Here is a 27,563-nt window from a genome sequence, read left to right as displayed (position 1 = left end):
GCTGTTCATAGCCACAGCACTATTGCACAGCTAGAAATCAACAATGACAGACAATTTGAATAAACCCTGTCCCTAGTCTCAGAATAATCATCAAAACCCAAAGGTCCAAATTTTCTGAAGAATAGCTATCTGCGGGAAGAGAACAATCAATCAGTTCCTGTAATTCCATACCTTGGGCAAGTTTCAAAATTACTTATTCCTGGTTAATTTCTTTAAGAAAATGAAGTATTCTTATTGACCAAATCAGTTGCAAACACTTAGAAAACCTGTCCTCTACCCAGAAACTGCTCAGTACCAGATTTGCGTAAACAACAGTGCAATGCCACAACTTGATTGCTAAACAGTATAATCTGATATCGCGATGTGCAAGAATATTTGAGTGTCAAATTTCTTTATGATTCAATGCATTTAGGTTTCTGAAATTTTTCAAACTTGTCTAATTTTATCTTAGAAAATAGAATAACTGACATTTGTATATAGTACTTTTAAAGTGAAAGCATCCCAGAGAACTTCACAGAAATGTAACTTGTTAAAAATTGATATTGAATCAAAAGGAGGCAATAAATCATTAAAAACTAAGTTAAGTTTAAAGGAGAGTCTGAGAGAGCAGGCGAGACCAAACAAACAGCTTCAGAGAGACCCCTAGATGGCTAAAAAATAATAAAGTTCCTAACCAGTTGCATAGCAGGATGTGGGAGGAACAGTGTCAGGGTTAGGAAGGGTATTTACAGCATAAATGACAGTCAAGGATGAAGCAATTTGAACACAAGGATGAGGTCATTCAACTGAAACACTGGGTGCCAACTGAGAACAAAGAGTTGTATCAGCGGTGGGTGACCAGGAACTAATAATGCATATACAGATATGGGCAACTGGTTGGCTTAAGGGTTTAATGGTAGATAAAGGACTGTGGGTTAGATCAGAAGAGCACTGGAACAGTCACTTCCAAAAGTGATACAAGTATGGATAACTCTTCTACTGTAGATGGGTTGAAGCAGACAAGAAACGTGTGATGCTTGAGATGTGCAAGTAGGCAGTACCTGTGAAGGGCAGAAGATAAGATCAAAAGTCCTCAACAAGTAGAACAAAGACTTCAAAACAATGTGATTCAGTTTGAAGAAAAAAATGGCAGCAAAGAAAGCATTTGAGCAATGGCCGATATCATGGCTTTGACATTTTAGGTGTTGAAATGTAGAACATTACAGCTCCTCGAGGACGGAATGCTCATAAAGCAAGCCAGAGGGAATACAGTGATCACAAAACAGGAGAAGAGGAGCATGGTGTCAAAACTGCTCACTTCCACCTCTCTGTGCCTCCCTCGATCTATCTGATGTCAAAGTCTTAACATGCTTTTTATCACCTGCAAATTTGACCATTCCAATTAAGCACTCACATTTTAAACGTTACTTCATCCAAAATTATGAACAGGTGGTCAGGGAGGGAGGGGGTGTGGAAATGGGTTCAACAGTGATAAATTGTGTGGTGGCAAGTCAACAAAACTTATATTTAAAAAAAGAAACTTCTCAGGCTAGCTAGCTAGACAAGAGCAGAAAGAAGGACAACATCAGTTAGCTGCCTGGAGGGCAAAGGCTTTTGGCGGAGAATGGTTTCATCAAGTATGTCAAAGGTTGACGAGAAGTTGATTAGTGCACCACAGTCATAAAATGTAGTTTTATGACTTCAGTACTCCGATAGGGGTGAGAAACCCCGAAAAACCTTGACAAAACAGACCTACATTTTTACTTCATTTGCAATTTATAGGTTATTGTCATATATTTGAAACACTATGAAAAGTTCCCTAGCGGCTAATATCTGGGAACCTGAAAGTAACAAATATCAGCAGACACAATGTTTTGGAGAAACCATAAGAAGCCAACTGCGACTTGTTTAGTTTGGGAAAGTCTATCAGCGAAGGGTTTGTTTCCGTGCTGTATTACCTTGACTGATTCAAGACTCAAATGCTGTTTTACAGTTACTGTAGCTCCCTCAAGTGTGTACGAACAGCTATTACAGAAGCCATTACTTTGTGAAATAACCAACCAACTGCTCTCCCAACTAAGTTATTAAAATTAGGCCTTGCAAAATTTTTAAGAGGCAAGTGAATCTATCGAGAGCCAAAGGCATTCTTATTTCATTTGCTACTGTAGTCAGTGTTTACCATTTAAAAAATACAATTTTCTTCCAAGTTAGTATGCCATCTAATTTGTTGTGATAAAGCAAATACTGCAAATCTGAAATAGAGAAAATACTGGAAAAACAGCAGCCCGAGAGAGAGCAAGAGTAAGCGAACAAACAGGTCATTCAGGCCAGTGATGACAGAGGTCAACTTGAAATCTTAATTGTGTTTCTTTTACAATGGAACCTCTTGGACATGTTGATACTGAGTATTTTCTGTCCAATTGTTTTTGAATCTCCTCTAAAACCTCTAAATTTCTGAAAAGGTGGGCATTTTATCAAAGCCTTTCATCTTGTACTTGACTAGGACAACTCTCAAAAATCAACTACCAAGGAATGAAAGATTATCAGAGTATTAGACCATAAGACATAGGAGTAGAAGTAAGGCCATTCGGCCCATCAAGTCTACGCCGCCATTTAAATCATGGCTGATGGGCATTTCAACTCCACATCCCTGCACTCTCCCTGTAGCCCTTGATTCCTTCTGAGATCAAGAATTTGTCGAAGACATCTAACATCCCGGCCTCCACTGCACTCCATGGCAATGAATTCCACAAGCCCACCACTCTCTGGCTGAAGAAACGTCATCTCATTTCCGTTCTAAATTTACCACGTCTAATTCTAAGGCTGTGCCCATGGGTCCTAGTCTCCCCACCTAACGGAAACAACTTCCCAGCATCCACCCCTTCTATGCCAACATTATCTTGTAAGTTTCGACTAGATCTCCCCTCAACCTTCTAAACTCTAATGAATACAATCCCAGGATCCTTAGCCGCTCGTCATACGTTAAACCTATCATTCCAGGGATCATCCGTATGAATCTCCGCTGGACACGCTCCAGGCTAGTGTGTCCTTCCTGAGGTGTGGGGCCCAAAATTGGACACAGTATTCTAAATGGGGCCTAACTAGAGCTTTAGAAAGTCTCAGAAGCACATCGCTGCTTTTATATTTCAACCCTCTTGAGATAAACGACAACATTACGTTCGCTTTCTTAAGCACAGACTCTACCTGCAAGTTAACCTTTAGAGAATCCTGGACCAACACTCCCTGATCCCTTTGTAGTTCTGCTTTACGAATTTTCTTACCATTTAAAGAATAGTCCATGCCCGTATTGTTTTTTCCAAAGTGCAAAACCTCACATTTGCTCACGTTGAATTTCATCAGTCATTTCCTAGACCACTCTCCTAAACTGTATAAATCTTTCTGCAGCTTCCCCACCTCCTCAGTACCTACCTGCCTGTCCACCTATCTTTGCATCATCGGCAAACTTCACCAGAATGCCCCCAGTCCCTTCATCCAGATCATTAATATACAAGGTGAACAGCTGCGGCCCCAACACCGAACCCTGCGGGACACCACTCGTCACCGGTTGCCATTCCGAAAAAGAGCCTTTTATCCCAACTCTCTGCCTTCTGTCAGACAGCCAATCCTCAATCCAAGAAAGTAGCTCACCTCGAACACCATGGGCCCTCACCTTGCTCAGCAGCCCCCCACAAGGCACCGTATCAAAGGTCTTTTGGAAGTCTAGATAGATAACAGGATTTCCCTGGTCTAACATACTTGTTACGTCCAAAGAATTCAACCAGGTTTGTCAGGCACGACCTCCCCTTACTAAATCCATGCTAACTTGTTCTAATCTGACCCTGCACTTGCAGAATTTTGAATTCTCATCCTTAACAAAGGATTCAAGAATTTTACCAACTACCGAGGTTAGGCTAATCGGCCTATAATTTACCATCTTTTGCCTTGATCCTTTCTTAAGGAAGGTGGGGTCACAACAGCAATTTTCCAAACATCTGGGACTTTCCCTGACTCCAGTGACTTTTGAAAGATCACACAAAGCCTCTGCTATTTCCTCAGCTACCTCCCTCAGAATTCTAGGACATAGCCAGGGTATTTATCAATTTTTAGACCTTTTAGCTTTTCTAGCACTTTCTCTTTTGTAATGCCTACCATACTCAACTCTGCCCCCTGATTCTCCCTAATTGTTGGTATACTACTCATGTCTTCCACTGTGAAGACTGACGCAAAGTACTTAAGTTCTTCAGTTATTTCCTTATCTCCTATCAATAGCTTTCAGCATCAATTTGGAGCAGCCCAATGTCTACTTTTACCTCTCGTTTGTTTCTTATGTATTGAAAGAAGCTTTTACTATCATTTCTAATATTACTAGCTAGCCTACCTTCATATTTGATCCTCTCCTTCCTTATTTCGCTCTGTGTTATCCTCTTTGTTTTTGTAGCCTTCCCAATCTTCTGATTTCCCAGTGCTCTTGGCCACTTTATAGGCTCTCTCTTTTTCTTTGACACATTTCCTAACTTCCTTTGTCAGCCATGGCTGACAAATCCTACCCTGGATAATCTTTCTTTTCTTTGGGATGAACCTCTGTACCGTGTCCTCAATTACACCCAGAAACTCCTGCCATTGTTGCTCTACTGTCTTCCCCGCTAGGCTCTGCTTCCAGTCAATTTTCATCAATTCCTCTCTCATGCCCCTGTAATTACCTTTATTTAACTGTAACACCATTACATCTGATTTTGCCTTCTCTCTTTCAAACTGCAGACTGAACTCTACCATATTATGATCGCTGCCTCCTAAGTGTTCCCTTACTTTAAAGGTCTTTTAAAAGGCTGGCTCATATTCATGAATTATTCATGAATATAGAGTTGAGGTTAAAATCATATCAGCCACAATCTCTTTGACTAGCAGAGCAGACTCAAAGAATTGAGTGGCCTAATCTTGTTTGTATGCTCAGACAAAAAAATGTCAACGCCAAGAGAAAACAGTATTCATTCTGAATGAGAACAGTGCTGATTGATATGTAGTTTCTGATTGGTAGGGGCATGCCATGGAGACTGCACCAGTTAATAGTAATGATAGTTAATTGCCAAGCTTTAAGTTTTAACCAGAGGCAGACTAAATCTGATTACTCTTAGAAATCAACCAGAGAACAGCTGTCACCTATAACCAGTTGAAGTTGGTGTAATGTGTATAAACTTAGGGGCTTTCTTGTGGCACAGAGATAGCGCCCCTACCCGAAACAGGAGATCAGGGTCCAAGTCTCACCTCCTCTAGAGGCGTGTAATAACATCTCTGAACAGACAAATTAAAAGTAGGTTAATTTAAAAATTCTTTGTCAACAAAAAACAGGATCCTTTGCATTAATAGATACAGTTTCTGATAAATGCAATTGTGCCTCACTTCAAGACCGACTGACAACCCTAAACGTTATCATTGTAATTCTTTGCACACTCTGCATTATTTAGCAAATGCTGTTCAATTGCAGAATTATATCTAATTTGCTGTTAGTTTTACAAGCATGCATGTCAATCACATGGACAGGATATTAGACAGCTGGAATACAGGAAACAGACAATTTTACATCACTTTCAGTTAGTCTAACAATTTTTAATTACTATTACAATTATCGTAATACCCATAATATTACAATCAGTCTTTCTCAATAGCGACAAGGGCAGAATCATAACAGGATGAAAGTGTACCTTATCTAGACTCGGACATTTGCCTAGCCATGAACATACAAAATAGGAGTAAGTTATCCAGCTAAAGCAGCTTTACTATTCAAAAGACCATGATTGATCATCTACTATACTATTTTCCACGACTAACCACATATCTCCAGATGGTTTTTAATATATAAAAATATTTGTCTCAGTCTTGAACGTACTAAGAAAATAACCCATTCTGCAAAGGGCAAGGGTGGAATAGCACAGATTCAACATCAACTGAAGAAATTCTTTGACTTTGTCCTAAAAACAGCCCCTTACTGTGATGGTGATAACAAAGTGTGGAGCTGGATGAACACAGCAGGCCAAGCAGCATCTCAGGAGCACAAAAGCTGCCATTTCGGGCCTAGATAGTGTCCCTTGTCCTAAACTTCCCAGCAAGGAGGAAATAGCCTTCCTGAATTGATCATGCTGAACTCTGGAAGAATTTTGCCCATATGAATGAGATCACTTCTCATTTTTTCTAAACACCAGAGAATACAGCAATAGTCAATTTAAATCTTTCCTCAACACAATTCTTCACCACAGGAGGCATCTGTGGAACTAGTTTGGTTGCCCACCTTTAAGCTTTGATTTGAGAGAATATTGCAAAGTACAATGCACTTTGAAAAAAAGTTCTGAAAATACACAGTTCAGTCATCATCTAAAAAAGACTAGCTACCAATTAAGATTAGATTTTCATTTGTTTCTTCATCTTTATGTCATGCTGACTGTTCTCAGGGTGCTGCATTATCGCAGTAAAGCTCAACATAAGTTGAAAAAAAAGCATGTTATCTTTCAAGTAAAGATCTTTTAGCCTTATGCAAGAAATATTAAACTCAACAACTTTAAACTATAATCTTTGCTCTAGGGTTCCTTTTCTCCCCGTTCTGTTTGCATGTTTGATTTTCTCTCTGGCATTACAGCTGCAAAGGCACAGCTTTTGTTTCTTGCTGCATCATTCCCTTTGACCAAGTAAGTCTAATTCTTCTCTCATTCAAATCATTTCTTAGAGATTTTCCTTTCTAACCTTTCCCGCTGATCTTTTGTTCAAAACCTGATCCATCTCTAACTTTCCCATCTCCTTACTAAGACATGACCTGCCCTGCAAAGCCATGCTGACTGCCCCTAGTTAGACCATGCTTTTAGAAATGCAAATAAATCCTATCCTTAAGAATTCTCTCCAATAGCTTCCCAACTACCAATGAGGGGCTCACTGATCGTAGTTTCAGGATTGTGCCTATTTCCATTGTTGAACAGGGGAACAACATTAATTTTTGCTGCTCCTCTGGAACTTCTCCAGTGGCTAATGAGGATACAAAGATGTTGGTCAAGACCCCAGCAATCTCCTCTCGATGTCTCAATAGTCTGGGGAAGACACCATCGGGCCCTGGGGATCTATCCACCTTAATGCGCTTCAAGAGACCTAACACCACTTCCTTCTTGATCTCAAAATGTCATACCCTAATTAACATGCTCCACACAATCTCACTAACCTCCATAAACCTTCTCCTGGGTGATTACTGACATAAAGTACTTATTTAGAATCTCATCCACATCCCTTGCCTCCAAGCACAAATTCCCTCCTTTATCTTCGAGTGGTACAACATTGTCCCTAGTTATGCTGTTTTTAATGTATGCAATACATTAGATCTGTAATAAGGTTAATGAACTAACAATTCAAATAGATATACATGATTATGATACTTTTGCAAGCATGTGACATGGCTGCACTGTGGCCAAGATTAGGAACTGAACATCCAGGTGAACTCTATATTTAGGGACAGGCAAATCTGAAAAGCAAGTGGAGTACCATTGTTAGTGGAGGAAGCCATCGCAAATACATGAGAAAGAATATTGATTCAGAAAACTATGACGTGGGATCTGTGTGGATAGCGATAATAAACACCAAAAGGCAGGAAAAAATGTCCCCAACAATGAAGGGGATGTGTTGGAAGGCATTGAGCAGGAGCTTGGAGATCCATGCAGCAAGGTTACAACTGTAACCATAGGTAGCTTAAAATCACCAGTTAGACAAACCAAACTAGCAATATACATAGGAAGATGATTTCCTGGAGGTATACATCATGGTTTTGAGATCAATACTTTCAGGAACTAACTTGAAAGCAGACTATATGAATCACATATATACTAGGAGGAGAAAAAAAAAACAAACAAACAAACAATCTTGTTTGGGATCCACTGGGGAAGAGCGATGTTAAAATGATAGAATTATTCATCAAGCTGGAGAGTGAAGAAGTTCAATCCAAAACTAAGATTTGTATCCAAGTTAAAACAGCATGAGACACAAGTCGGCAATGATGGAGTGGGGAACCGTACTAAAAATGTTATGCTGTGAATACACAATGGCTTACATTTAAGGAACCTATGTTTGAATTCGTTATTCATTCCTATGGAATAAAAACCAAACGAGAAAAGTGGCTCAACTGTAGCATACAATAGACATTGTGGTATTATTAGATTCAAAGGGGCAACATTTAAAATTACCACGAAAAGCAGCCCAGGAGGATTAGCAACAGTGTAGAATTGGGAAAAAAAATCTGACCAAGAATCAGAAAATTAGAGTAAAATGAGAGGAGAACATTGGAGCATGATAGCTTGCAGGGAACACCAACTTATGGAAAGGGGCTATTCGGCCCATTGACCCGGCAAAGATCATCACACCCAGATCCTATTGCTTGCTTAATTAATCCCTCTGACCTTTGCGGAAATATAAACTACTTCCGATCTTCAGATTTGCTGCTTTTTCCTGACCAATTTGTTATGTCCCTTCCTTAGATGCAATACCAACCTTAATTTCTCTCATTAGTGATAAGACCACTCTTACAGTTTTATTTTTGGGCCAGACCAAAAATGTAGCTTCCTGAGCCTGTTCTACCATTCAACTAGATCAGTGATTCTCAAAGTGTGGTCTGCACATGTCTCCAAATAGTCAGTGAGATTATTCAAAATACAAGTCATTGATCCACAACACTAGGCCAAAGCAGTAACAGAGTAAAAAGCACAGCTTTCATTCCTACTCATTTCAATTGGTTCTCAGACCACTGATCATAAACACGAACAATGTTATCATTTTGAGTAAGACCCCTGTTACAGTTACAATAGACTTATGCCTTCAACACTAATGGGATTGACTGGGTGGTGGCATATCTCACCGGACTGGTAATCACAGGTGGAGACTACTAAATTTCCTAATATTTGGATGAAAAGGTTTCTTGTTTTACTATCTGAACGTTCTATTTTAAATTCAATGCCATGCTTGCATGTTTTGGTTACCAATCCTCATAGATCCAGATAACATTTTAATTTTTTCATTAGATCAACCTTCTAAACAAGAGATGGAAGTGGTTTAAACTCTGCTTCACTTAGATCCAATAGGACTTTGATGTTTAAAACATTGAAATTTAAGAATATACAAAGTAAGTATTTAAGAAATTCAGTAAAAACACAATTAATCCTTGCATGATCCTAACTGATTGACTTTAAAAAAAGTGTGACCTGGAACTAAGCTCTAAACAGATGCTCAGCTTTGTACTAACATGCTGGTCAAACATAATTCTTATTCAAGTCTGCTGCTGGCCCCTCTCATTCATTTTATTTTCAGATCAGTGCGTGATTGGATGATAGCAACAATTCTAGAATCTATATGTAACCAAAGAAGTTAACTCACCATATAGAACAGAAACTACATTGAATAATCACAACCGAGGCACAATTCTAGTGCACTGCATTACATGCTACAATTTGCACGAATTGGAAGTGAAATTTATGTGTCATGATGTCTGCCAACACAGCTATAAAAACTGAAGCTGGTAAATGAAATTTTGAGACCAATGTGTCATAACAGAAGCCAGAGTCCTTGATCTTAACCAGATAAATTCCTGATCTGTAATCATTAAAAGGAAGTTGCATAAAAGTGTCAAAACCAGTTTTGGAACACCGCAGTTGCTGAGATTCTCTATATTTGCCATGTTAAAAGACATATTTTACAATCTTTAAATCATCAGTTGGTTTAAAAATTGTTTTGAGGTCAGTTCACTTATTTGCCTAATGTAGATAGATTTACACTGGAAAATATTCTGCATAAAAATTACCATAAACATATCCAAAAGTCAACACTGAATTAGACACCAGCTCCTTTCCAACATAGTTGAATCTAGACTTGCCAAGAAATGTTATATTTGGATCAGAATTGTTTAAACTGCATATAAATACAAGCAATCTGAAAATACTTGCAGTGTAGTCCATTTAAACATTCACTCATTCAATCCATCCAAAGGGATTTAAGAAAACATGTACCACATTCAACTGAATAAACTTCCAAAAAGTTCTTATCTGAATAAAATCAGACATTAAACTGACAAAAACAAGATTTAAAAATAACTTTGGAAAATTTTGCTTTCAATCAGTAATTCTAAATTGATTTTGATCACATTATACCTTGGAACACAATTTAGAGGATTTCACCTCTTATGGACAGCATCACATTTAATTTTATGGCCAAATAGCACGGCAAGAGCATGAGAATCCCTGCAAAACAAGACATAAAAACTGTAACCAAGTGATTTATGTGCATTTGTGTTTCTAATTATCTCCCCAGATAGATTAGCTTCAAATGCAACATACTGCAAATGCGTGAAATCGGAAATAAAATAAAGCCCTAGAGACACCCAGTAAGTCTGATTATCTGTGGAGAGGGAAGCAGAATTAATATTGAGTCCAACCTTGACACTCCAAAGAAGAATCACTGCACTCCTGTCAGCATGAAGGGCAAGGGTGGTAGGTCTACGGAATACTGGATGCCTAGGGAAATTGAGGCTCTGGGTAAAAAGGAGGCATATGTCAGCTGGGATCAAGTGAATCCATAGGGGAGTCTAAGGGCAGTGCAAATATACTTGAGGGAAATCAGGAGGGCAAAAAAGAAACATGAGATAGCTTTGGCAAATGGCATTAAGGAGAATCCAAACAGAATCTATAAGTACATAAAGAACAAGAGTAACTAGGGAGAGGATAGAGGTTCTTAAAAATCAAGATGGAATGGCAGGAGGTGGACAAGATACTTGATGAATATTTTGCGTTGGTATTTACTGTGGAGAACTGCATGGAAACTAGGCAACTTGTGAAATAAATAGTTATGTCTTAAAAGGAGTTCATATTACAGAAGAGGTGGTGCTGAAGGTCTTAAAACAAATAAAGGTACTTAAATCCCTGGGACGGTGTTTCCCAGAACTTTGTGGGAAGCAAGGGAAGAGATTTCTGGGCTCCATGCAGAGACAGACATTCTTATCATCAACAGTCAGTGTTGAGGCACCAGAAGACATGGCTAACATGGAGCCATTATTTAAGAAATGTTGTAAGGAAAAGCCAAGGAACTATAGGCCACATCAGTGGTAGTTAAGTTGTTGGTGGGGATTCTGAGGGAGCGGATCTACAAGCATTTGGAGAGGCAAGGACTGATTAGGGATGGTCCACATGGCTTTATGCATGGGGAAACTCATGTCTCACTAACTACAGGTTTCTGAAGAAGTGACAAAGAAGACCGATGAGTACAGAGCGATAGATGTTGTCTATATGAACTTCAGCAAAACGTTCAGCGTTCTACATGGTAGACTGGTTAATAAGGTTAGATCACATGACAGAAGTTGCATTTTGCTATGTTTGAACTTGGCTGTTACTCATTTGTACCTTTTGTCATGATAGTTTAGTGCATGGTAGACTAATTAGTCATGTTAGATCACATAGGATTCAGGGTGATCTTGCCAATTGGATACATAATTGGCCTTACAGTAGGAAACGGGGTAATGGTGGAGGTTGTTTTTCGGATTGGAGGCCTGTGACCAGTGGTGTTTCCCCAGGAATTAGTAGTTTTGTTTTGATTTATATAAATAATTTGGATGAGAATATAGTAGGCATGGCTAGTAAGTTTGGAGATGACACCAAAATTGGTGGTATAGTAGACAATGAAGAAAATTATCCAAGATGGAGTTTAATTTGGATAAATGCGAGATATTGTACTTTAATAAAACATATAAGAGCAGTACTTATATAATTAATGGTAAGGCTTGGAAGTGTTGTAGAATGACAGACCTAGAGGTTCAAGTACATAATTCTTTGAAATTTTTGTCACAGGCGGACATGGTAGTTAAGAAGGCATTTAGCATACTTGCCTTCATTGCACATACCTTCGGAGTACAGGAGTTGGGATGTCATGTTTAGGTTGTACAGGGCATTGGTGAGGCATCTGCTGGAGAGCTGTAAGCAGTTGTGATCGCGCTGTTATAGGAAGATTATTATTAAACTGGAGAGGGTTCAGAAAAGATTTACCATGTTGTTGCTTGGAACGGAGGGTTCGAGTTATAAGGAGAGGTCGGATAGGCTGGGACATTTTTCACTGGAGCATAGGAGGTAGAGGGGCATAGATAAAGTGAATAGTGAAGGCCTTTTCCCCAAGGTGGGGAAGTTCAAACCAGGGTGCATATTTTTAAGGTGAGAAGAGAAAGATTTAAAAGGGACATGAAGAGCAACAGTTTTAGAGAGTGGTTAGTGTGTGGAATGAATGGACAGAAGTAGTGGTGGATCCAGGTACAGTTACAACATTTTAAGAGACATTTGGATAAGCATATGAATAGGAAAGGTTTGGAGGGATGTGGGCCAAATGCAGGCAGTTGGGACTAGTTTAATTTGGGAAAATCATTGGCATGGACTAGCTGGACTGAAGGCTTTGTTTCCATGTTGTATGACTACATGCATGGTGAGACAAGCCAGGGTAGGGCTTACACACTTAAGGACAGGGCCTGAGTGAGAGTAGACAAGGAGTTTCCCTGGGTAGGAGAGTCAAAGACAGCAAAAGTTTAAGGTGAGAGGGGAAAGATTTAAAAGGGACCTGAGAAGCAAGCTTTTCCACACAGTGGGTAGTGCATGTATGAAATGAGCAGCCACAGGTGGAGGAGCAGGAGGGTGGTTCAATTCCAACACTTCAAAAAGGTATCTGAATGGGTACATAAATAGGAATGTTGAACTGAAGGGTCTACTTCCATGCTGTACAACTCGGACACTATACCTCGGAATTCCACAGAATGTCTTAAATGTAAGCTGTCTCAAATGTTGACATCACAGGAGACAGTCAACTGGTCCATCATGACTACGCTGGTCAACAAAGACCCTGACATGAACCCTATTTTCCAGATTTTGCCCGCAGCCATGGTCGCTATGTCAACACAAATGAATATCTAAATACTGCTCAAGTATTAGAAGAATTTCCTGCAGCAATTGCGTCCCAGGAGGCAACGTACCATCAGAAATAACATCTAAAAGCCATAGAAGCCTCTGTCTAGCCCCCTCACTAAAGGAATCCCCTCGGCCCTTCCACACTTCCTCCTCCTCCAACACCTCAGCAGCTTGATTTCTCACAATGCTCTGACTAGCCTCCACAAAAGAAACTATCACCCTCAGTGTTTTCTGAAGCCAAAAAACTATTTTTTGCAAGCAAAATGAATTCGAAAGATTGCCCAACTACCTGGATTCCTCCTTCTGTCTGGTGGTTTCCATTCTTCCTTACCTGCACTTCCTAAAGTTACTGCATTACTAGACTCTAGCTGCCATTCAAGCTCCAAAGCCCAATATTAAATTGCTCTAGCTGCAAGTTCCTCCACACACATCAGCCAGACCACCAGGATAGTCTAGGATTTCCCACATGGCAGGTTGTATTAATCATTGGTCCTAGCTCTGGAGATGTATTTTAACTAAAAGGAACATGGACCTTTGCATTTATTTTATCCTTACTCCTACTTATGCATGGACCAGAAAAATCTTATTCTTGTTTATGCCCAGAGTTCAATTCAGGCCCATCGGCCTGTCTGCTTCTCTGGCAGGGGCTTTACTGCACACATCCCTCTCGATGATACTGACAATTTACCGAAGGGCATTTACCATGCTGTCATGCTAACCGTCACGCAGTCCTCACCTCGCCAATAATATTCTTCTTCATTCTTCCTTCCAACGTAAACAATTTTACATTTTTCTCATATTACACTAATAGATTTTTGCTCATACACAACATTCTTTTAGGTCTTCTTCACAAGGTCCTTTCCCACTTATCTTGGTATCATCTGCAAATTTAGCAATTATGTCTTTGCTCCCTGATTCAGTCATTGATGTAAACTGGAAAACACTGAAGCCCCAGCACAAGCATCTGTGGCACTCCATTCATCATATCCTGTCAGACAAATACCCATTTAAGCAGCAGTTCCTCAGGATGTATATTTTCTAATTAACCTGTTCAGAGATGTTATTTCACACATCTAGAGCAGGTGGTACTTACGTTGGAGGGCTGGGCTTTGGGCATAGCAACACTAGCACTGCACCACAAGAGTCCTTACTTCCTCACTGTAGTATCCTCAGCCCAATCAGCGTCAGAAGTGGGGATGCTTGCTAATGATTGCACAATGCTCACGATCCCTCAGATACTAGAAGTCCACAGCAAGAATCAGACAATATCCAGACTTGAGCTGTCAAGTGTCAACTAACATTCGTGCCACATAAATGCTGAGCAATGAACATCTCTAACAAGAGACAAACTAACCAGCATCCCTTAACGTTCAATGTCATTACCATCACTGATTCCCTGCACTGCCAACATCCTGGGGATTACCATCGACCAGAAACTGAACTGGGCGAACCACATAAACATGACAGCTACAACAGCTGGTCACAGTTCATAATTCATAACATGACTCCATATAGCATGTCCACCATTTGCAGAGCACAAGCCAGTTGCAGTCCCAACAATACTCAAGAAGCCTGACACCATCAAGTACAAAGTAGCCCACTTGACTGGCACCATATTCACAAGCCTCCACTCCCTCCACCACCAATACCCAGTAGTAGCACTGTATGCCACCTACAAGATGAACTGTAGAAATTCACCAAAACTCCTGAGACAGCACCTTCCAAAACCACAACCATTTCCATCTAGAAGTACAACAGTAGATATATGGGAACACCAAGACCTGCAAGTTTCCCTCCAAGTCACTCACCATCCTGACTTGAAAATATATCCCTGTTCCTTCAGGTGTTGCTGGGTTAAAATTGTGGATCTCCCTAAGGGCATTGTGGAGCTACCTACAGTACATGGACTCTGTTGTTCAAGTAGGCAGCCCACCACCATTTTCTCAAGCGCAAACAGGGTGCAGCAATAAACAGTGGCCCAGGTGATATGTTACTCCGCACACCATTAGCTTTTATATACTGCAATAAATCTTTAAATGTGGCATATTTTCAAATGCCTTCTGGAAACCCCATGTACAGCAACTTTTGTTTTTACTTCCAAAGTAGCAGAGAAATCCAGAGGTTCCCATGATGGATCACTGAATGCCACATCGTGAACGGTGGTGGTGGGGGGGTGGGGTTGGGGGGTTGGTGGTGGTAGTGGTAGTGGTTTATGATGGTTAAGTGGTTAGAGGTATTGCTGGATCCAGGGTCGATTCCACCCTTGGGTGAATGTCTGTGTGAAGTTTGCATGTTCTGTGTCAGCGTGGGTTTCCTCTGGCTGCTCCGGTTTCCTCCCACAGTCCAAAGATGTACAGGTTAATTGGGTTGGCCAGGGATGTACAGGCTTGGTGTATTAGCCATGGGAACCGCAGGGTTACAGGGACAGGGTTGGGGGTACGGATAGGATGCTCTTAAAGAAGAAAATAAAAACAGGTGGCAGAGTGGGCAGCACTGCTGCCTCAGTGCCAGGGACCCAGGTTTGTATCCAGCCTCCAGTGTTTCTCCCAGAGTCTGCATGGGTTTCCTCTGGGTGTTCTGGTTTCCTCTCAGTCCAAAAGTGTGCAGGTTAGGCAGATTCACAATGCTAAATTGCCCATAACATTCAGGGATGTTAATGGGATAACATCCCATTAATTTTTATGCTCCTTAGTTTCCACATACCCCTGCGTAAGATGATATCTTAAACTTGCAGCCCAAATAGGATTGGTTGGGAAATGTTTGTAAAGATGTGAGACTTCTGTAATTCAGTAAAGGGGTGAAACTTGTATAAAGGCATGAAACTTCTGTTTCTACTGAAGTGGCCAGGTCAGTGATCTTTGTTCAAGCCAGACACTTTGGCAGCGTGAAATCGCATTCTGTCACTTCAGCGACTTGAAATCGCGTCCTGTCGTTATCAGTCACTTTGTGAATGAGCAACGCTGTATCCTGATCTCTCTATGTTCCAGATGTAGTAATTGTTTACGTATCAGCCAATTCAAAGTGTAAAAAGCAGGAACTGTCCGCTGTTCAGGGAGAATCACTTATGGAGCTCAGCACTCTGTGCCGGGTTGAGTACAGCGATCCTCCACAGCTTGTACTTGCTTAATAATAAAGGATTGTGTTTTTGTAGCCAGGTCAGTGTCTTGCTATTGCATCAAGTCCGTGAGGGTCTTCGGAAAATGAACTTAATATCACGTGCAGTCGATAGTGTTCCTACACTTGGACTGGGAGGCCTAGGTTCAAATAACACCAGCTCCAGAGTTACGTAACAACGTCTCTGATCAGGTTGGTTAGAAAAATCAGTAGACTGATACCCAAGTGGGTAACACTAGAAATGGAAACAATATTGATTTTAAATTTTGTTCAGCCAACAGATGGCCAAGGTGGCTACAACAATGGCTAAGAAGGAAAACAGAACTATTGCTTCAGGGAGTGGAATTTATGGGAGAAAATGAAGAGTTACGGTTAGCCAAGAGTTGAATTCAGATTCCTACAAAAATTAAACATCAGACAAATCGGCTCAAACAGAGGTCATGGAGGATATAGTTGAGGCCGTTATCCCGTATGACAAGTGTTGACCTGCAAGGTTCTATGTTAGTGTTTCAACTGTTCACTACAAGAATAAAAGACTTAATTAATGGTGTAAAAAGCCACATAGTTAGGTTTCCCAGTACCACAAATTCATGCTGCATTGTGAACAGTATAGATGGAGGCAACACATTACAAATAGACATTGAAGGAATGGGTAACCTGAATAATTTCAATTTAGGCAAACTCAAAATAACTATTTTGGACCCAAAAACAGAACAGGATATAGCATTTTCTAAATGTAAAGCTAAAAACATTGAAGATACAAAGAGTTGAGGGTGCAGCTGCATAGATTATTACAATGTCAGGAACAGGTACTGAAGGTAATCAAAAGAACACAAAATGTTGTCATTTACGTCAGGGATGGGAAAAGGTCAAGGTGATTAGATCACATTTGGAGTATCCTGGAAGTTCTTGATAAGAAGGATATATTGACATTGAAAGACACACAACTTACACTTGTCAGAATAAACTTGGCTTCCCTCAATCTTTATCGAGGGAAGAATCTACTTGTCTCGAAGCCAGTACTGTGAAGGTTCAACAGATTGATTCTTGGGATGAGACAGTTGCCCTTTGATGAAAGGCTGGGTGAATCGAGCCTAAATCCTCTGGAATTCAGAAGCCTGAGACTTCTGAAGGGGCATGACAGGGTAAACAGATAATACAAGCTGAGGAACCCAGAACTTTAGAACCCAGTCTCAAGATAAGGTGTTGATCACTTAGCAGAGGAGAAATTTCTTCACTCAGGATTATGACTGTTCACAGTTTTCCACACCAGAAAGTTGAGAAACTCCTGTATTCACTTCTGAGATAGACAAATTTCAAATTTTTTCAAGAAATCCAGGGAGAGACAAACAACATTGAGACAAAACATCAACCATGATTAAACTGAATTGAGTGGTTATTTGGTTGAGTCTCATTGCTATTTCTTAACTTTGGTTGTGAAGAAATCAGATCAATTAATTCTGATAGTGAAAGGGTTTCGTGAAATGGCTAGTGGTAAACAAAGACTGACTTAAGTTTAGTCTTTGTCCTAGACGGTAATCCTAGAGCAAAATGACGGTTTTAACAGGAGAGCAAAGCACAGCATTTAATGAAATAATGAAAATAGAATGGCCTGACTATAAGTTGTTGTAAGCAGCTTGACTTCACTTCCCAGACTTGCAAACCAGAGGAATGAAAGTAAGTGTTGGGGGTGGGGGGGGGGGGGGGGGGGGGGGGGGGGGGGGGGGGGGGGGCGCTGGTGGTGGTGGTTAGGACTTCGTAGGAGTATGTATAGTCCTCAAAAGAGAAAAGTGATGCAGTGATCACAGCTTAAAAGCTGTGTTTTCAGATTTGGGAATTATAACATTTGGGTCTAAGAATATTAAAAGATAGTTTTCCCACAGGGAGGATAGTGAAAGTTATGGAATTGGAGGAAGAACAAAGCCATAAGGGTGAGGTGAGCAGGAGCAGGAGGCTGTGAAGGAAGAAAAAGGGGTGTTGGGAGGGGCGGGCCGCACCAAACAGCGGAATATTTGGGGCGGAGGCGCAGACAGTGGAGAGGGGTTGGTGCAAGAGAAACTGGCTCAATATGGCTTAACCCATAAACAGTCCATCTTCAAGAGCTCAATTCAATTACATGTTAAATGCTTCACTTCTCATATTCTTTGACCCCATACCAAGGACTAAGTCACATACCCCACATACTGTTAAGACCAAGATTGCATATTGCCACCTTCATCCAAGTGTGACAACTTTATAAAAGTACATATTATTCATTTAAAATTTCAATTGTTTTTCTGGCTCAGCATCTGCATTATCATCACACACAAACCCCATTTGAAGACATACAATAGGCTGATTAGCTGAGAGAGACAGCTTCATTCGTTTTTGATTGCTTTATTCAGTTCAGATCAGATGTGGCAGTCAGACTGAAGTCAATCATGCAGAACTCAACTACATAACTTTCAGCATTGGAGCAAAATAAAATTTGTTATTTTGACCGAGATTCTATTAATAAATGTACATAAGAACTGCATTTAAATAGCACCCTTCATGACCTAGTGATTTGCCAAAGCACGTTCATAAGCAACTAGAAAAAGAGTAACTTAAAAAGTTGTTAATGTACAAAAACATGCAAGCAATTGGCACACAAGTTGCCACAACAGCTTTAGATCATAATGAAGTACTGTTTCAGGAGTACTGATCAAGTGATAAATAATAGAACTCCCATGCTCCTCAAACAATATCATGGAATAAAACTGAAATAGATGGACAGTCAACTCATCATCGCATCTGAAAGATAGCGCTTTAACAGGACAGAACTCAGAACTGTGCCTAATTAAGAGGGAAACATGAACACAACTTTCTGATACAGAAACGAGGGCACAACGAGTTACCCAAGCCTGAAACCTAATTAATATAAATGATGTTTATAATGAGTACTGTTGTTTACAGGCTTTATACACGCTCAAAACATTTGTTTAATGTTTCATTCCACCATCAAGACTGGCGCTCTTGTTTACTGAACACAAATACACCAAATGAAGCATAAGATACAACCAAGTGAGCCAGAGTGTAACAACAGTAGCTATCTTTGGTGGCGAGGGAGACACGAGGAGAGGATGGGCAGGGGAAAATGGGATAGACAGGAGGATAGGGTGAGGTGAGCAGGGGCAGAGGGCTGTGGAGGAAGAAAAGGGGTGTTGGGAGAGGCAGGCCACACCAAACAGCAGAATATTTGGGGCGGATGCGCAGACAGTAGAGAGGGGCTGGTGCAAGAAAAATTGGCAGGGGGAGGTGGAGGGGGGGAGGGGGGAGGGTGTAGGTGTGGTAGATGGGTGAAGCAGTTTATATGGCGGGAGGGGAGGTGGGAAAGGGTCAGTCATGGGGAGAGGGGTAGAGGGTGGGGGAATATAGTTCTGGGGGGGGTGCAGGCGGTTGAAGATGTGGTCCTGGGCAGGGGGACGGAGGGGGGGGGGGGAGGGGGAAGGGGGAGGGGGAGAGGGGGGGGGGGGGAAAGAGAGAGGGGGGGGGAAAGAGAGAGGGGGGGGGAAAGAGAGAGGGGGGGGGAAAGAGAGAGGGGGGGGGGAAAGAGAGAGGGGGGGGGGAAAGAGAGAGGGGGGGGGAAAGAGAGAGGGGGGGGGGAAAGAGAGGGGGGGGGGGAAAGAGAGAGGGGGGGGGAAAGAGAGAGGGGGGGGGAAAGAGAGAGGGGGGGGGAAAGAGGGGGGGGGGGGGAAAGAGGGGGGGGGGGGAAAGAGGGGGGGGGGGGAAAGAGGGGGAGGGGGAAAGAGGGGGGGGGGGGAAAGAGGGGGGGGGGGGAAAGAGGGGGGGGGGGGAAAGAGGGGGGGGGGGGGGGAAAGAGGGGGGGGGGGGGAAAGAGGGGGGGGGGGAAAGAGGGGGGGGGGGAAAGAGGGGGGGGGGGAAAGAGGGGGGGGGGGAAAGAGGGGGGGGGGGAAAGAGGGGGGGGGGGGGAAAGAGGGGGGGGGGGGGAAAGAGGGGGGGGGGGAAAGAGGGGGGGGGGGGGAAAGAGGGGGGGGGGGGGAAAGAGGGGGGGGGGGGGAAAGAGGGGGGGGGGGGAAAGAGGGGGGGGGGGAAAGAGGGGGGGGGGGAAAGAGGGGGGGGGGGGAAAGAGGGGGGGGGGGGAAAGAGGGGGGGGGGGAAAGAGGGGGGGGGGGAAAGAGGGGGGGGGGAAAGGGGGGGGGGGAAAGGGGGGGGGGGAAAGGGGGGGGGGGAAGAGGGGGGGGGGAAGAGGGGGGGGGGGAAGAGGGGGGGGGGGAAGAGGGGGGGGGGGAGACGGGGGGGGGGGGAGACGGGGGGGGGGGGGGAGACGGGGGGGGGGGGAGACGGGGGGGGGGGGGAGACGGGGGGGGGGGGAGACGGGGGGGGGGGAGACGGGGGGGGGGGGAGACGGGGGGGGGGAGACGGGGGGGGGGGGGAGACGGGGGGGGGGGGAGACGGGGGGGGGGGGAGACGGGGGGGGGGAGACGGGGGGGGGGAGACGGGGGGGGGGGAGACGGGGGGGGGGAGACGGGGGGGGGGAGACGGGGGGGGGGGAGACGGGGGGGGGGGAGACGGGGGGGGGGAGACGGGGGGGGGGGAGACGGGGGGGGGGGAGACGGGGGGGGGGAGACGGGGGGGGGGGGGGAGACGGGGGGGGGGGAGACGGGGGGGGGGGAGACGGGGGGGGGGGAGACGGGGGGGGGAGGGGGGGGGGTGGGGGGAGACGGGGGGGGGGGAGACGGGGGGGGGGGAGACGGGGGGGGGAGGGGGGGGGGGGGGGGAGACGGGGGGGGGGGAGGGGGGGGGGGGGGGAGACGGGGGGGGGGGAGACGGGGGGGGGGGAGACGGGGGGGGGGAGACGGGGGGGGGGGAGACGGGGGGGGGGGAGACGGGGGGGGGGGAGACGGGGGGGGGGGAGACGGGGGGGGGGGAGACGGGGGGGGGGAGACGGGGGGGGGGGAGACGGGGGGGGGGAGACGGGGGGGGGGAGACGGGGGGGGGGGAGACGGGGGGGGGGGAGACGGGGGGGGGGGAGACGGGGGGGGGAGACGGGGGGGGGAGACGGGGGGGGGAGACGGGGGGGGGGGGGGGAGACGGGGGGGGGGGAGACGGGGGGGGGGGGAGACGGGGGGGGGGAGACGGGGGGGGGGGAGACGGGGGGGGGGAGGGGGGGGTGGGGGAGACGGGGGGGGGGGGGAGACGGGGGGGGGGAGACGGGGGGGGGAGGGGGGGGGTGGGGGAGACGGGGGGGGGTGGGGGGGGTGGGGGGGGGAGGGGGGGGAGGGGGGGGAGGGGGGGGGAGGGGGGGGAGGGGGGGGAGAGGGGGGAGAGGGGGAGAGGGGGGGAGAGGGGGGAGAGGGGGAGAGGGGGGGAGGGGGGGGGGGGTGGGGAGAGGGGGAGATGGGGCTGGTGTTGTCGGGGGGGGCTGGTGTTGTCGGGGGTTGGGGGGGGTAGGGCTCGGGGGCTGGTGTTGTCGGGGGGGGGGGGAGGGAGGTGGGGCTCGTGTTGTCGGCAGGGGCCTGGTGTTGTCGGGGGGGGGGGGAGGGAGGTGGGGCTGGTGGGCTGGTGTTGTCGGGGCTGGGGGGGGGGAGAGGGCTGGTGTTGTCGGGGGAGGGGTAGGGAGGTGGGGCTCATGTTGTCGGCAGGGGGCTGGTGTTGTCGGGGGGGGAGGGAGGTGGGGCTGGTGTTGTCGGGGGGGGCTGGTGTTGTCGGGGGGGAGGGGGGGGGCTGGTGTTGTCGGGGGGGGAGGCTGGTGTTGTCGGGGGGGAGGGGGGGCTGGTGTTGTTTTGGGGGGGGAGGTGGGTGGGGTTGTCGGGGGGGGAGGGGGGTGGGGTTGTCGGGGGGGAGGGGGGGTGGGGTTGTCGTGGGGGGAGGGGGGGTGGGGTTGTCGTGGGGGGAGGGGGGTGGGGGGGGTGGGGTTGTCGTGGGGGGAGGGGGGTGGGGGGGGGTGGGGTTGTCGGGGGTCGGGGGGGGAGGGGGGTGGGGTTGTCGGGGGGGCTGGGAGGAAGGGCTGGCGTTGTCGGAAGTTAGGGGGTTAGGGAGGCGGGGGGGCTGGTGTTGTCGGGGGTTGGGGGGTAGGGAGGGGGGGCTGGTGTTGTCGGGGGGGGAGGGAGGGAGGTGGGGCTGGTGTTGTCAGGGGGAGGGGGGGCTGGTGTTGTCAGGGGGAGGGGGGGAGGGGGGGCTGGTGTTGTCGAGGGGGGGGGGGAGGGGGGCTGGTGTTGTCGGTGGGGGGGGAGGGGGGGCTGGTGTTGTCGGGGGTGAGGCGGAGGGGAGGGCTGGTGTTGGGGGGGAGGGAGGGAGGGCGGGCTGGTGTTGTCGGGGGTTGGGGGGGAGGGAGGGAGGGAGGGCTGGTGTTGTCGGGGGTTGGGGGGGGAGGGAGGGGAGGGGAGGGGAGGGGAGGGGAGGGGAGGGGAGGGGAGGGGAGGGGAGGGGAGGGGAGGGGAGGGGAGGGGAGGGGAGGGGGAGGGGAGGGGGCTGGTGTTGTCGGGGGTTGGGGGGGAGGGAGGGAGGGGAGGGAGGGAGGGGAGGGAGGGAGGGGAGGGAGGGGAGGGGAGGAGGGAGGGGAGGGAGGGAGGGGAGGAGGGAGGGGAGGAGGGAGGGGAGGAGGGAGGGGAGGAGGGAGGGGAGGAGAGGAGGGGAGGAGAGGAGGGGAGGAGAGGAGGGGAGGGCTGGTGTTGTCGGGGGTTGGGGGGGGAGGGGGGGGAGGGGGGGGAGGGGGGGGGAGGGGGGGGAGGGGGGGGAGGGGGGGGGGAGGGGGGGGAGGGGGGGGGAGGGGGGGGAGGGGGGGGAGGGAGGGGGAGGGAGGGGGGGGGGAGGGGGGGGGGAGGGGGGGGGGAGGGGGGGGGGAGGGGGGGGGGAGGGGGGGGGAGGGGGGGGGAGGGGGGGGGAGGGGGGGGGAGGGGGGGGAGGGGGGGGGGAGGGGGGGAGGGGGGGAGGGGGGGAGGGGGGGAGGGGGGGGAGGGGGAGGGGGAGGGGGGGGAGGGGGAGGGGGAGGGGGGAGGGGGGGGAGGGGGGGAGGGGGGGAGGGATGATGTTGTCGGGTGTTGGGGGGGGGGGGGGGAGGGAGGGAGGGAGGGCTGGTGTTGTCAGGGGGAGGGCTGGTGTTGTTGGGGAGGGGGAGGGCTGGTGTTGTTGGGGGGGAGGGTTGTGTTGTGGGTGGGGCTGGTGTTGTTGGGGAGGGGGAGGGCTGGTGTTGTTGGGGGGAGGGCTGGTGTTGTTGGGGGGAGGATTGTGTTGTGGGGGGGGCTGGTGTTGTCGGGGGCCGGGGAGGGAGGGCTGGTGTTGTCGGGGGTGAGGCAGGGGGGGAGGGCTGGTGTTGGGGGGGGGAGGGAGGGAGGGCGGGACTGGTGTTGTCGGGGGGGGGTAGGGAGGGCTGGTGTTGTCGGGGGGGGGGGTAGGGAGGGAGGGCTGGCGTTGTCGGGGGTTGGGGGGGTAGGGATGGAGGGCTGGTGTTGTCGGGGGTTGGGGGGGGAAGGGAGGAAGGGCTGGTGTTGTCGGGGGTTGTTGGAGTGAGGAAGGGCTGGTGTTGTCGGGGGGAGGGAGGGAGGGTCGGTGTTGTCGGGGGAGGGAGGGCGGGAGGAAGGGCTGGTGTTGTCGGGGGAGGGAGGTGGGGCTGGTGTTGTCGGCGGGGGAGGGGGGGAGGGGGGGGGAGGGAGGTGGGGCTGGTGTTGTCGGCGGGGGAGGGGAGGGAGATGGGGCTGGTGTTGTCGGGGGGGGGTGCTGGTGTTGTCGGGGGTTGGGGGGGTAGGGCGCGGGGGCTGGTGTTGTCGGGGGGGGGGGAGGGAGGTGGGGCTCGTGTTGTCGGCAGGGGGCTGGTGTTGTTGGGGGGGGGAGGGAGGTGGGGCTGGTGTTGTCGGGGGAGGGGGAGGGAGGTGGGGCTCGTGTTGTCGGCTGGGGGCTGGTGTTGTCGGGGGGGGGAGGGAGGTGGGGGCTGGTGTTGTCGGGGGGGGCTGGTGTTGTCGGGGGGGAGGGGGGGGCTGGTGTTGTCGGGGGGGAGGCTGGTGTTGTCGGGGGGGAGGGGGGGGCTGGTGTTGTTTTGGGGGGTAGGGGGGTGGGGTTGTCGGGGGGGGAGGGGGGTGGGGTTGTCGGGGGGGGAGGGGGGGTGGGGGGGGTGGGGTTGTCGGGGATCGGGGGGGAGGGGGGTGGGGTTGTCGGGGGGGCTGGGAGGAAGGGCTGGCGTTGTCGGAAGTTAGGGGGTTAGGGAGGCGGGGGGGCTGGTGTTGTCGGGGGTTGGGGGGTAGGGAGGGGGGGCTGGTGTTGTCGGGGGGGAGGGAGGGAGGTGGGGCTGGTGTTGTCAGGGGGAGGTGGGGCTGGTGTTGTCAGGGGGAGGGGGGGCTGGTGTTGTCAGGGGGAGGGGGGGAGGGGGGGAGGGGGGGGCTGGTGTTGTCAGGGGGGGAGGGGGGGGCTGGTGTTGTCGGTGGGGGGGGAGGGGGGCTGGTGTTGTCGGTGGGGGGGAGGGCTGGTGTTGGGGGGGCAGGAGGGGAGGGAGGGCGGGCTGGTGTTGTCGGGGGTTGGGGGGGAGGGAGGGAGGGAGGGGAGGGCGGGCTGGTGTTGTCGGGGGTTGGGGGGGAGGGAGGGAGGGAGGGAGGGCGGGCTGGTGTTGTCGGGGGTTGGGGGGGAGGGAGGGAGGGAGGGCTGGTGTTGTCGGGGGGTTGGGGGGGAGGGGGAGGGGGGGAGGGGAGGGGGGGAGGGGAGGGGGGAGGGGAGGAGGGAGGGGAGGAGGGAGGGGAGGAGGGAGGGGAGGAGGGAGGGGAGGAGGGAGGGGAGGAGGGAGGGGAGGAGGGAGGAGGGCTGGTGTTGTCGGGGGAGGGGAGGGGAGGGCAGGGGAGGGCAGGGGAGGGCAGGGGAGGGCAGGGGAGGGCAGGGGAGGGCAGGGGAGGGCAGGGGAGGGCAGGGGGAGGGCAGGGGGAGGGCAGGGGAGGGCAGGGGAGGGGAGGGCTGATGTTGTCGGGGGTTGGGGGGGGGGAGGGAGGGAGGGAGGGCTGGTGTTGTCGGGGGTTGGGGGGGAGGGAGGGGGGGGAGGGAGGGAGGGGGGGGGAGGGAGGGGGGGGAGGGGAGGGGGGGGAGGGAGGGGGGGGAGGGAGGGGGGGGAGGGAGGGGGGGGAGGGAGGGGGGGGAGGGGGGGGGAGGAGGGAGGGGGGAGGGGGGGGAGGGGGGGGAGGGAGGGGGGGGAGGGGGGGGAGGGGCGGAGGGGGGGGGGGAGGGGGGGAGGGGGGGAGGAGGGGGGGAGGAGGGAGGGGGGGGGGCTGGTGTTGTTGGGGAGGGGGAGGGGCTGGTGTTGTTGGGGAGGGGGAGGGCTGGTGTTGTTGGGGGGAGGGCTGGTGTTGTTGGGGGGAGGGTTGTGTTGTGGGGGGGGCTGGTGTTGTCGGGGGCCGGGGAGGGAGGGCTGGTGTTGTCGGGGGTGAGGCGGGGGGGGGGGAGGGCTTGTGTTGGGGGGGGGGGGGGGGGGAGGGCTGGTGTTGGGGGGGGGGGGGGGGGAGGGCGGGCTGGTGTTGGGGGGGGGGGGGAGGGCGGGCTGGTGTTGTCGGGGGGGGTAGGGAGGGAGGGCTGGCGTTGTCGGGGGTTGGGGGGGGTAGGGATGGAGGGCTGGTGTTGTCGGGGGTTGGGGGGGAAGGGAGGAAGGGCTGGTGTTGTCGGGGGTTGTTGGAGTGAGGAAGGGCTGGTGTTGTCGGGGGGAGAGAGGGGAGGGTTGGTGTTGTCGGGGGGAGGGAGGGAGGGTTGGTGTGTCGGGGGGAGGGTTGGTGTTGTCGGGGGGAGGGAGGGAGGGTCGGTGTTGTCGGGGGAGGGAGGGCGGGAGGAAGGGCTGGTGTTGTCGGGGGGAGTGAGGTGGGGCTCGTGTTGTCGGCAGGGGCCTGGTGTTGTCGGGGGGGGGGAGGGAGGTGGGGCTGGTGGGCTGGTGTTGTCGGGGCTGGGGGGGGGGGGAAGAGGGCTGGTGTTGTCGGGGGAGGGGTAGGGAGGTGGGGCTCATGTTGTCGGCAGGGGGCTGGTGTTGTCGGGGGGGGGAGGGAGGTGGGGCTGGTGTTGTCGGGGGGGGCTGGTGTTGTCGGGGGGGGAGGGGGGGGCTGGTGTTGTCGGGGGGGGGGGGGGGGCTGGTGTTGTCGGGGGGGAGGGGGGGCTGGTGTTGTTTTGGGGGGGGAGGTGGGTGGGGTTGTCGGGGGGGAGGTGGGTGGGGTTGTCGGGGGGGAGGGGGGTGGGGTTGTCGTGGGGGGAGGGGGGTGGGGTTGTCGTGGGGGGAGGGGGGTGGGGTTGTCGTGGGGGGAGGGGGGTGGGGGGGGGTGGGGTTGTCGGGGGTCGGGGGGGGAGGGGGGTGGGGTTGTCGGGGGGGCTGGGAGGAAGGGCTGGCGTTGTCGGAAGTTAGGGGGGTTAGGGAGGCGGGGGGCTGGTGTTGTCGGGGGTTGGGGGGTAGGGAGGGGGGGGCTGGTGTTGTCGGGGGGGAGGGAGGGAGGTGGGGCTGGTGTTGTCAGGGGGAGGGGGGGCTGGTGTTGTCAGGGGGAGGGGGGGGAGGGGGGGCTGGTGTTGTCAGGGGGAGGGGGGGCTGGTGTTGTCAGGGGGAGGGGGGGAGGGGGGGGCTGGTGTTGTCGAGGGGGGGGAGGGGGGGCTGGTGTTGTCGGTGGGGGGGAGGGGGGGCTGGTGTTGTCGGGGTGGGTTGTGTTGTCGGGGGGAGGGGGGGGCTGGTGTTGTCGGGGGTGAGGCGGAGGGGAGGGCTGGTGTTGGGGGGGAGGGAGGGGGGGAGGGAGGGAGGGAGGGCGGGAGGGAGGGCGGGCTGGTGTTGTCGGGGGTTGGGGGGGGAGGGAGGGAGGGAGGGCTGGTGTTGTCGGGGGTTGGGGGGGGAGGGAGGGAGGGAGGGCTGGTGTTGTCGGGGGTTGGGGGGGGAGGGAGGGAGGGAGGGCTGGTGTTGTCGGGGGTTGGGAGGGAGGGGGAGGGGAGGGGAGGGGGAGGGGAGGGGAGGGGAGGGGAGGGGAGGGGAGGGGAGGGGAGGGAGGGGGAGGGGAGAGGGCTGGTGTTGTCGGGGGTTGGGGGAGAGGGCTGGTGTTGTCGGGGGTTGGGGGGGGAGGGAGGGAGGGGAGGAGGGAGGGGAGGAGGGAGGGGAGGGAGGGGAGGGGAGGAGGGGAGGGGGAGGAGGGGAGGGGAGGAGGGGAGGGGAGGAGAGGAGGGAGGGCTGGTGTTGTCGGGGGTTGGGGGGGAGAGGGGGGGAGAGGGGGGGGAGAGGGGGGGGAGAGGGGGGGGAGAGGGGGGGGGAGAGGGGGGGAGAGGGGGGGGGGAGGGGGGGGGGAGGGGGGGGGAGGGGGGGGGAGGGGGGGGGAGGGGGGGGGAGGGGGGGGGGAGGGGGGGGGGGGAGGGGGGGGGAGGGGGGGGAGGGAGGGGGGGGAGGGGAGGGGAGGGGGGGGAGGGGGGGAGGGGGGAGGGGGGGGGAGGGGGGGAGGGGGGGGGAGGGGGGGGGAGGGGGGGGAGGGGGGGGAGGGGGAGGGGGGGAGGGGGGGGAGGGGGGGAGAGGGGGGGAGGGGGGGGAGGGGGGGGAGGGGGGGGAGGGGGGGAGGGGGG

The 27,563-nt window shown here is 51.4% G+C and overlaps 1 protein-coding gene and 1 pseudogene across 1 annotated transcript in view; both read right to left on the bottom strand.

The window, feature by feature from the left end:
• The window catches only part of sesn1 (sestrin 1), a 118,646-nt gene that overhangs the window by 81,984 nt on the left and 9,099 nt on the right, over positions 1-27,563 (bottom strand). The window lies entirely within an intron of this gene.
• LOC132209566 (basic proline-rich protein-like) lies at positions 20,325-22,988 on the bottom strand (annotated as a pseudogene).

Source organism: Stegostoma tigrinum, chromosome 4 (genome assembly GCF_030684315.1).
Source record: "Stegostoma tigrinum isolate sSteTig4 chromosome 4, sSteTig4.hap1, whole genome shotgun sequence".
NCBI lineage: Eukaryota > Metazoa > Chordata > Chondrichthyes > Orectolobiformes > Stegostomatidae > Stegostoma > Stegostoma tigrinum.
This window is presented reverse-complemented; position numbering and strand designations above follow the sequence as displayed.